The sequence below is a fragment of the Opisthorchis viverrini genome (assembly GCF_000715545.1).
Source record: "Opisthorchis viverrini unplaced genomic scaffold opera_v5_435, whole genome shotgun sequence".
Lineage (NCBI taxonomy): Eukaryota > Metazoa > Platyhelminthes > Trematoda > Opisthorchiida > Opisthorchiidae > Opisthorchis > Opisthorchis viverrini.
In genome coordinates this window covers 299,155-308,724 of record NW_008752098.1, presented here as the reverse complement: position 1 = coordinate 308,724, position 9,570 = coordinate 299,155, and the positions used below count along the sequence as shown (strand labels likewise).

Below are 9,570 nucleotides of genomic sequence, written 5' to 3'. Positions count from 1 at the left end.
CACATCAATGGCTAGAGACATTATCAGACATGGCCCAGTCGCGCCCTCAATGGCGCTCGTGCATCAAAACTATTGCCTTCCATGCATAGCTACTTTTCCAACTCCCCCCCCACTTGACAGCCCGCTGACAGTGCTGGATTTATGCACCGATTTACCAGCTCGCCCCTGCAATGCGCAGCTACCTACCACCCCCCCCAAATCATCGGTGAACGAAACTGCGACAGCTACAACCACTGTACAACGAGTACGTGGTTATCACAGCTGACAATGATGATGATGATGATGATGATGTAAATATGGAGCCGGGTCTCAGATGTGTCCGAGTGTATTTCGCTACCCAAGCGTTATCATGCTGCTGGTCCTGAGGATCTTCCACCTGCTCTATTCAAAGATGGCGGTGGGTTTCTCAGCCAGTACCGATCTAGCCTATTTGGGTCTAACGGGAAGAAATAGACCGTCCCAGATAACTAAGATAAGTCTATGGGTACTCGAAGTGAATGTAGTAACTACTGAGGTGTTAGTTTGACTCCTGATCTGACAAGGCTTCCGGCGTCACTGATTTTTCAAAGTCTTACGGTGGTACGCGAAACCTTGATTCATGAGAATCAAGCGGAATTTCGAACGGGTAGAGGCTGAGTTGACCACATCTTCACAACCCAACATGTATACACGACCCAAAGTCTTAGTGTTTTCCTTTACTTCAAGGGTGCGTCCGATTTCGTCGGTGGGTAAGTGCTGTTAACTACACTTACGAAAAAGGGTATGCCCCCAGAGCAGGCAGTCTCTGAACATACCCCTTAAAATTCAAGGAGAATCAGTGAATGTTGTGAAAAATTTTACGCACCTGTTACGAATAGAATATCGATCCTGATTGAGCGCGAGAACAAGAATGAATAGCGTAGAATGAATAGCGCTTTACTTGTCTAAGATTAGACGTACACAAGCTGAAAATGAAGGCGAAAGCATGGTTAATACAAAAAGATAATGTGAGCACAAAGAATATTCATGACAGCACCTCGGTAGCTCTATTAGTTCTGATGATATTTGATAAAGTTAATGTAAGAATCTTAAAGGCTCGAATAACGTTTGCTAATTTGCGTCATTTGCAGCGTCACTGGGTCTTAGGGGTCGCATGTACCAGGCTACACTAAGGGCTGTGTTTCTGTATGGCTGCGAGACGTGGCCTATGCGAATATGAGGCGTCTTTAGGTTTTTTACCACCGATGCCTCAGAAGCGTGGTGGATGGATGGCCTCAGCAGATTAGTAGCGAGGTGATTAGAAAACGGATAGTTGGTTGCGCGGCAGGCAGTTAAGTCGCGGAAATCATCCAGCACCATCAGCGGCTGTGGCTCGGTCATGCGCTACGCATGCAGAAACACCGTTTACCGAGACGAATGTTATACTCCATGCTTCACTCAGAATGGCGCAAACCCCGAGATGGAAAACACATGATTTTGCAGAAGGATGTAAAAGAGATTACAAGGAGTTTGGGTGCTGTTGGTGTTGTAAGCCTTTCAGGATGGAGCTCCCGTGATCCCGCATGTCCATCGCTGGAGACATTGTATGAAATGGCGGTTAATCGGTCATTTACGTTCGTGCTGACAGTTTCTTTTCAGATTGTCTGATTGAGCGCCTGGAAGTGTACGCATCTCGGAATGCTTGATAAAGGTTGGCACAGAGTCCCTTCGCCCACCAACTCTTTTCTTTTCACTTTAGGGTTTTAAATAACTTAATGAGCTTTATGGATGTACGGCTGTGAAGCATCAGTGTCAACACCGACTTCGCTTTCCCTATGATGATGACGCGAGATACGGAGCACACTGCCAAGTCAGTGTTATGGTTGCAGCCGAATCAAATCAGTAACTAGACGTGCCGCTGATCTGTTGCCGAAAACCGTCGCATTTCAACATCGCTAATTCGATGTTCCGCGATAAATGCACAACTCTTCAAAGCCTTTGATGGTCAAAGACAAGAGATCTTCTCGTATTTCCAAAACGCAGCTACCAGGCGCTGCAAGGCAACGTTGGACGCATTCCAAAGTTGTGGACCCTACCCTTTGCCGATAAGTTAATGCCACATCGACCCCAGTGGCGCCTGAGTTCAAGGAAAGCAGAACGGGCTTTTTTATTTTGACACCCATTTCGTTCACAGTGGTGCCACCCGACGTGACGTGACTACTCAGATAGATAAATGCGTACATTTTCTCCCTTGACAGCCCGCTGACAGTGCTGGATTTATGCACCGATTTACCAGCTCGCCCCTGCAATGCGCAGCTACCTACCACCCCCCCCAAATCATCGGTGAACGAAACTGCGACAGCTACAACCACTGTACAACGAGTACGTGGTTATCACAGCTGACAATGATGATGATGATGATGATGATGTAAATATGGAGCCGGGTCTCAGATGTGTCCGAGTGTATTTCGCTACCCAAGCGTTATCATGCTGCTGGTCCTGAGGATCTTCCACCTGCTCTATTCAAAGATGGCGGTGGGTTTCTCAGCCAGTACCGATCTAGCCTATTTGGGTCTAACGGGAAGAAATAGACCGTCCCAGATAACTAAGATAAGTCTATGGGTACTCGAAGTGAATGTAGTAACTACTGAGGTGTTAGTTTGACTCCTGATCTGACAAGGCTTCCGGCGTCACTGATTTTTCAAAGTCTTACGGTGGTACGCGAAACCTTGATTCATGAGAATCAAGCGGAATTTCGAACGGGTAGAGGCTGAGTTGACCACATCTTCACAACCCAACATGTATACACGACCCAAAGTCTTAGTGTTTTCCTTTACTTCAAGGGTGCGTCCGATTTCGTCGGTGGGTAAGTGCTGTTAACTACACTTACGAAAAAGGGTATGCCCCCAGAGCAGGCAGTCTCTGAACATATCCCTTAAAATTCAAGGAGAATCAGTGAATGTTGTGAAAAATTTTACGCACCTGTTACGAATAGAATATCGATCCTGATTGAGCGCGAGAACAAGAATGAATAGCGTAGAATGAATGGCGCTTTACTTGTCTAAGATTAGACGTACACAAGCTGAAAATGAAGGCGAAAGCATGGTTAATACAAAAAGATAATGTGAGCACAAAGAATATTCATGACAGCACCTCGGTAGCTCTATTAGTTCTGATGATATTTGATAAAGTTAATGTAAGAATCTTAAAGGCTCGAATAACGTTTGCTAATTTGCGTCATTTGCAGCGTCACTGGGTCTTAGGGGTCGCATGTACCAGGCTACACTAAGGGCTGTGTTTCTGTATGGCTGCGAGACGTGGCCTATGCGAATATGAGGCGTCTTTAGGTTTTTTACCACCGATGCCTCAGAAGCGTGGTGGATGGATGGCCTCAGCAGATTAGTAGCGAGGTGATTAGAAAACGGATAGTTGGTTGCGCGGCAGGCAGTTAAGTCGCGGAAATCATCCAGCACCATCAGCGGCTGTGGCTCGGTCATGCGCTACGCATGCAGAAACACCGTTTACCGAGACGAATGTTATACTCCATGCTTCACTCAGAATGGCGCAAACCCCGAGATGGAAAACACATGATTTTGCAGAAGGATGTAAAAGAGATTACAAGGAGTTTGGGTGCTGTTGGTGTTGTAAGCCTTTCAGGATGGAGCTCCCGTGATCCCGCATGTCCATCGCTGGAGACATTGTATGAAATGGCGGTTAATCGGTCATTTACGTTCGTGCTGACAGTTTCTTTTCAGATTGTCTGATTGAGCGCCTGGAAGTGTACGCATCTCGGAATGCTTGATAAAGGTTGGCACAGAGTCCCTTCGCCCACCAACTCTTTTCTTTTCACTTTAGGGTTTTAAATAACTTAATGAGCTTTATGGATGTACGCATGCGCTACGCATGCAGAAACACCGTTTACCGAGACGAATGTTATACTCCATGCTTCACTCAGAATGGCGCAAACCCCGAGATGGAAAACACATGATTTTGCAGAAGGATGTAAAAGAGATTACAAGGAGTTTGGGTGCTGTTGGTGTTGTAAGCCTTTCAGGATGGAGCTCCCGTGATCCCGCATGTCCATCGCTGGAGACATTGTATGAAATGGCGGTTAATCGGTCATTTACGTTCTGACAGACAGTTTCTTTTCAGATTGTCTGATTGAGCGCCTGGAAGTGTACGCATCTCGGAATGCTTGATAAAGGTTGGCACAGAGTCCCTTCGCCCACCAACTCTTTTCTTTTCACTTTAGGGTTTTAAATAACTTAATGAGCTTTATGGATGTACGGCTGTGAAGCATCAGTGTCAACACCGACTTCGCTTTCCCTATGATGATGACGCGAGATACGGAGCACACTGCCAAGTCAGTGTTATGGTTGCAGCCGAATCAAATCAGTAACTAGACGTGCCGCTGATCTGTTGCCGAAAACCGTCGCATTTCAACATCGCTAATTCGATGTTCCGCGATAAATGCACAACTCTTCAAAGCCTTTGATGGTCAAAGACAAGAGATCTTCTCGTATTTCCAAAACGCAGCTACCAGGCGCTGCAAGGCAACGTTGGACGCATTCCAAAGTTGTGGACCCTACCCTTTGCCGATAAGTTAATGCCACATCGACCCCAGTGGCGCCTGAGTTCAAGGAAAGCAGAACGGGCTTTTTTATTTTGACACCCATTTCGTTCACAGTGGTGCCACCCGACGTGACGTGACTACTCAGATAGATAAATGCGTACATTTTCTCCGACGATCTAGATGTTATGACGAGCTTTGGTGGTGCACTCGTACGGCCTTGCAATAGCACTGTGGACTCTGAAAGCACAAGCCGCATACCAAAATCCATGGCAACATTATCTCGATGGACGGAGTGTGGAAAAATCGTTCAGCTGTAGCACGCTGTCGATGCCTAGCTGTCATGGCAACAGCACAAGGGCTGAGACAGAAGTTGATGACACAGAATGCTTCTTCGATTAATTTGACTACGAAGTTGAAAAGGAAACAGAGAATGGTATCTGTGGACTTTCACACACCTGCAAATGTTGCAGTAAAAAGAGTGGAGAAGTGTGACGAAAATGTCCGCACATCTGTGGAGATGTCTCCACGAATTCGAACGCCACGTTAGAACTAGGAATACAACCATTATTGGCCTTGTGTGCATGTGGCGATGTTCGCGAAGTTATCGTAAGGATACGACCTGGTTAATTCATCCACGAATCGGACGATACTATGCTTGGTTTTAACGTCTCTGTCTCTCACATGTGCTCGTAGGCCTGTGTAGGGTGATATCCACGAACGACTTGAAAACAATAGTAACTAAGCTGATACTCGGATGATTCTTTCATATCTAACACCCTTTAAAGACATTAGCGGCAGTAAATATCTGCCACTCATCCGATACTTAATTCCTCTTCCAACTACAAGTTGTTGTCATTGTGGTGGGTGTCATTACGACCCTTATTACCGACATAAGCGACATAAATGCTCCAGGTGCAAACGTCATGATCAAAAAGATATATGCCAAAATCAGATGTCACAGCCACTAGCACGCCACCATGCAGCTCAATTATTGCGGTAAAACTAAGTGGCGGCGTCATTCAAATACGATGTTGCTTGCCTAAGGAAGTTTGTGACAGTTCGCAGCAAAAACATCCTGGTTCGTTTGCAGCTTGATAAAGAATCCGACAAGACGCTCCTCAGTGAACGAACGTAGAAACGATTTCGTGGGCCACACTTAAATCGACCTAACATCAGGAATCTATGTTTCTGGTGGTAAACTGGAGTTTGACTAGTGAAGTTGACTGCCCCATAAGCTTTAATGTCACGAAAGTACAGGCCGCATGCTGCCCAAATCCATGGCTCAGACTTCATCTCACGGAGCTGGACTGATTGATAGGTCGAATCATCTGTGAAAGCTGATTAATTATATCGACTACCTCACGTACACATAACCTGGAGGTGCCCTCAAACAAACTCATACTCTTAAATGTTTACTTGAGGATCTCCTACAGCGGTACGTATCTGTATTCACTGACGGGCCTACGGTGCACAAAAGCCAGAGCCAGAATGTGCCCCTCCCCGATGCCGAACAAGTTTCCAGGCCAAAACGCCCAGTACAATGCGCAACCACATCCATCGTTTACCAAGAAATGGATCGTCCCCAAAGGTGGCTGTTCTCGAACCGACGAACTGCTACGCATTGGCCTCACCGATTGAAAAAGGCTAATCAGACCATTCGTTTGTGTGCAGACTTCTCCACCGACCTCAATACCACATCGAAGACCTATCCATGCACTTTTCCTCTTCCGCTCGACTTGGTGGCATAGCCGAATGGGGAAAGGACTCGTGAAGGTTGGTTTGGCCGACGTTTGCCTCCAGATTGCCGTCAAAGAAGAGTCACGATGATTATTGACCATGATTACGCCCAGCGGTTGGTTTCAGTATACACAACTGACTTTTGAAGTAAAGACAGCACCAAATATATTCCAACAAATTACATATACAATGCCGAAGATTCTCCCAGGTATTGCCGCTTGTTTAGACCATCTCATCGCCACGAGTTCAAACCCCGACGACTCGTGGCAGAGTCCTGTTTACATGCTTGAATGCATTCAAGAATACGACTTCAGAATGCACCTAAAAATGCACCTTATTGATGCCGTCTATAAAGTATTTCGGGTTCATCATGGACGAACCTGCGGATAATCAAATTAAAAGAAATTCTGTACCAATAGACATATGCCAGCCGAACGTTGCTACAGTCCGATAAAGGAAGAAGCTTTGAGGATCAAAAAGAATCTCAAAGTGCTCTATGGCCATCAGTCCACATTGCTGATCGATCATCAGCCGCCCTTGTGATTGGTGCGAATAGGGGGATTCCGGCGTAAATCGCAATGGGCTACTCTGCCTCTCGGATACCAATTCAAGATCAAGTACCAGTACGCCACCAGCCTTGAACAAGCCGACGCATCGTCGCGTCTTACTGATTCAAGCAGGTCAGAACTAGGGGACCCTGACGTTCCAAACAGTCTTGGAACCGGAGGTTTACTACCTAGTGTCCAAACCGGTTCGCATTTTCCAAGTGACTGCTGACATGGTTCGCCAGGCTACTGAACAAGATCATTTGCTCATCAGATTATCCATTTCGGCCTCAATCAGTGACCGTGTATCAGTCCAAAAGACCAACTAAGCCATTGCTTCAACCAGTGCGACGCATTGTCCCTGGCAAACGGATACATTTTATCTTCAGAAGGCGTTGTAATTCCAAAAGAGTTACAACCAGCCGTCTTGGATCAGTTTCATAAAGGGCACCCGGAAACATACAGGATGAAGGCCACTCCTCGGAGCTCAATCTGCTAGCCTCTAGTAGACTCCTAGATTGAGCAAACCCCTAAATATTGCCTGCGGTGTATTGGAGCACCAGAGTCATATACCCACGGTGTCGGCCGCAACCTACAGAACCTTAACCGCGTTTTCACATCGACTATGCAGGTCCATTCGGTGGCCAATACTTTTTGGTCGGGGTCGACGCACGCAATAAATGGCCAGAAATTCCTCCATCGATGAGTGTAAAGCCTTTGGATCCAAAGGCTTTACAATCATCATCAAAGTTCTGGAACTCCGACGATTACCCAGTTGCTTTAAAACATAGACTTGTAACCGACAACGGCAGTCAGTTTACTTCATCGGTCTTTGCACGTTCTTTTTCAGGAGTATGGCACAACCCATGTGTTAGGCAGGAATCCACACGGATCCCGCTATACCGCACGTCTTTAAGCGCTGCTGTAATATGCACGCTATGGAAGCACCAGGGGACAGTAATTCTCCGAAGGCAGGTGTTCACGACAATTTCTGTGGATGGAAAGCAGAAATAAGGCTCATGAGCCAAAGCCCAGTAAGCAAGGTTGTACATCACCAATATGTAACATGCACGCTATGGAAACACGAGGGGACAGTGATTTCTCTGCAGGCAGGTGTTCACGACAATTTCTGTGGATGGAAAGCAGAAATAAGGCTCATGAGCCAAAGCCCAGTAAGCAAGGTTGCACATCACCAACACTCACATTTGATTCAATCAAAATGACAGACACCGTATACTACAAATACTTACATAAGAATCAATCAAAATGACAGACACCGTATACTACAAATACTTACATAAGAATCAATCAAAATGACAGACACCGTATACTACAAATACTTACATAAGAATCAATCAAAATGACAGACACCGTATACTACAAATACTTACATAAGAATCAATCAAAATGACAGACACCGTATACTACAAATACTTACATAAGAATCAATCAAAATGACAGACACCGTATACTACAAATACTTACATAAGAATCAATCAAAATGACAGACACCGTATACTACAAATACTTACATAAGAATCAATCAAAATGACAGACACCGTATACTACAAATACTTACATAAGAATCAATCAAAATGACAGACACCGTATACTACAAATACTTACATAAGAATCAATCAAAATGACAGACACCGTATACTACAAATACTTACATAAGAATCAATCAAAATGACAGACACCGTATACTACAAATACTTACATAAGAATCAATCAAAATGACAGACACCGTATACTACAAATACTTACATAAGAATCAATCAAAATGACAGACACCGTATACTACAAATACTTACATAAGAATCAATCAAAATGACAGACACCGTATACTACAAATACTTACATAAGAATCAATCAAAATGACAGACACCGTATACTACAAATACTTACATAAGAATCAATCAAAATGACAGACACCGTATACTACAAATACTTACATAAGAATCAATCAAAATGACAGACACCGTATACTAGTACGGCCAATAAGCCTGGCCCCCACGAGGTTGACCCGTAATTCGGGACGCTTGCCGGTCCGGCATCAAGGCGAGATCTGATTAGTCAACAATCTGGACCCAACAGCCAATCATGACCCAGTAGTGGCCAAATGCCGGTTGCCAATGGCGTTTCCAGAAGCCAGCGGCTCGATGCACAATGCATTTTTCTGCAAAACCCCTGCGGTTGAAATAAAAATTTCAACGTCAAAATGTTGCACTTCTTTGCATATATGCTCAAACTGAAAACCTCTCTCATATGCCGTCATTTTTTTGCGATTTGTTTTAATCAATCCCTTTTGAAAGTTTTTGGCGCACATTCAGCTTTGAACCTCGTCTGCTATGGCTTCGGAGCCGTGGGCTAGACGCACGCCGAAAATTTCTCTGAAACCGTGGTTCGAAGGAGGAAAACTTTAACATAAAGTTTTGATATTTGATGGTAATTTTTCGGGCGTATGTGATCTTCCCAGACGGCCGCAGTTTTGTTGAGAGTTGTTTAAATCTACTCAATCCCCACGATATTCAAGGCCCGGGATATCCATATTTTAAATGGCTGCTATGGCTGAGCACGTGAATGCGGAGGATGATTTTGTGGAGAATTTAGCTCAAGGATTTTTCTCATTCAATGCATTTCAAGTCGCTTTGAAAGAGTACCAGACGAAACGTTTCGTTGTTTTCGTCCGTATAGACTCCAGAAAGAGCAGCAGTTTGCTACTTTTGTATGAAAAAACCTTCTACCGTTGCAGCA

The 9,570-nt window shown here is 45.0% G+C and overlaps 1 protein-coding gene across 1 annotated transcript in view; it reads right to left on the bottom strand.

Moving 5' to 3' along the window:
• The window catches only part of T265_11039 (hypothetical protein), a gene marked incomplete at both ends in the record, with an annotated part of 22,226 nt that extends 21,339 nt beyond the window's left edge, over positions 1 to 887 (bottom strand). The window contains one exon of the mRNA XM_009177583.1: positions 845 to 887. The remainder of the gene's footprint in view (positions 1 to 844) is intronic.
• Positions 888 to 9,570: the final 8,683 nt, after the last annotated feature.